The following is a 1,834-nucleotide window of genomic DNA, read 5'->3' as shown; positions in this document are numbered from 1 at the left end:
CATTCCAAAAACTACTCTCTGATATATGCATTCACTTCTTAGACTTAAAGCTCACTCTATGTTACCCAGTTTGGAAACTCTGTCTTTGAGGAATCTGCAAAGGGATATTAAGTGTTGCCTGGAGGCCTGTGGTCAGCAAGGAAATGTCTTTGGTTGAAAAGTGGAGAGAAACTTTCTGAGCAACTGCTTTGTGATGTGTGTAATCATCTCATAGGGTTAAATCATTTTTCGATTGAGCAGTTTAAAATCACTGTTTCTGTGAAACCGAAAAAGGACATTTGGGAACGCTCTTTAGAATATGCAGAAAAAGAAATACCCTCAGATAAAAATCATAAGGAATCTTTCTGTGAAACTGCTCTGTGTCATGTGAATTCCACTCACACAGTTAAGCTTCTGTTTTCATTGAGCAGTATTCTAACACTGTTTTTGTTTAGTCTGCAAAGGGATATTCGGGAACACTTTGAGGCTTATGGTGAAAACGGAAATATCTTCAGAGAGAAACTGGTGATAACCTTTCCGATAAGCTGCTTTGTGATGTGTGCATTCCACTGACAGAGTTATACATTTTTTCTCATAGAAGATTGGGAAATCACTTTGGGAGAGAAAATTACCAAGGGACATTCGGGAGTATATTGACGGCTATGGTGTAAAAGGAAACATCCTCAGACAAAAACTGTAAAAGAAGCTGTCTGTGAAACTGCTTTGTGGTAGATATGTTTATTTCTCTCACATGTTTAAAACTTTCTTCATATTATGCAGTTTGGAAACTCTGTCATAGACCGATCCACAAAAGGACATTTGGGAGCACATTCAGGCCTACGGTGAAAAAGGAAATCTCTTCAGATGAAAACTGGAGAGAAGCTTTCTGAGAAACTAGTTTGTGATATGTGCATTCCCCTCAGGGAGTTATACCTCTTTTCTCACAAGGCAGTGTTTGAACACTGTTCCTGTAAAACTGAGAAAGTGATATATCGAAGCGCCTTGAAGACTATGGCGAAAAGCGAAATTTCCTCAAATGAAACCCAGAAAGAAGCATTGCAACAAACTGTTCTATGATATTAGCCATCATTTCACAGAGTTAGAGCTTAATATATATTGTCTGGTTTTAAATTCTGTCTTGGAGTAATCTGCGAAGGGTTATTAAGTGGTGCATGGAGGCCTATCATGAGCAAGGAAATGTCTACCAATGAATACTGGAGAGAAGTTTTCTGAGCAACTGCTTTGTGATATGTGTATTCATTTCATAGAGTTAAATCATTCCTTGGATTCAGCAGTTTGAAATCACCGTTTCTGTGGAATGTGAGAAAGGACATTTGGGAACCGTTTTTAGAATATGCTGAAAAAGAAATACCCTTAGATAAAAAACAAAAGGCAGCTTTCTGTGAAACTGCTCTGTGTCATATGAATTAGGCTAGCACGATTCAGCTTTTATTTCCATTGAGCAGTATTCTAAAGCTGTTTTTTGTTTAATCTATGAAGGCATATTCGGGAGTGCTTTTAGGATTATGTTGAAAACGGAAATATCTTCAGATAGAAACTGGAGAGAAGCTTTCTGAGGAGTTGCTTTGTAACGTGTGCATTCCACTCACAGAGTTATACCTTCCTTCGAATAGAGGATTGGGAAATCCCTTTTGGAGAAAAAGCTACCAAGGGACATTGGGGAGTATATGGACAGCTATGCTGTAAAAGACAATTTCCTCAGAAAAAAACTGGAAAGAAGCTTTCTGTGAAATTGCTTTGTGATAGATATGTTTATTCATCTCATATAGATAAACTTTACTTTATATTATACAGTCTGGAAACGCTGTCATGGACAGATCCGAGAAGGGAAATT

The sequence above is a fragment of the Colobus angolensis genome, unplaced genomic scaffold (assembly GCF_000951035.1).
Source record: "Colobus angolensis palliatus isolate OR3802 unplaced genomic scaffold, Cang.pa_1.0 Scaffold458, whole genome shotgun sequence".
Classification (NCBI taxonomy): Eukaryota; Metazoa; Chordata; class Mammalia; order Primates; family Cercopithecidae; genus Colobus; species Colobus angolensis.
This window is presented reverse-complemented; position numbering follows the sequence as displayed.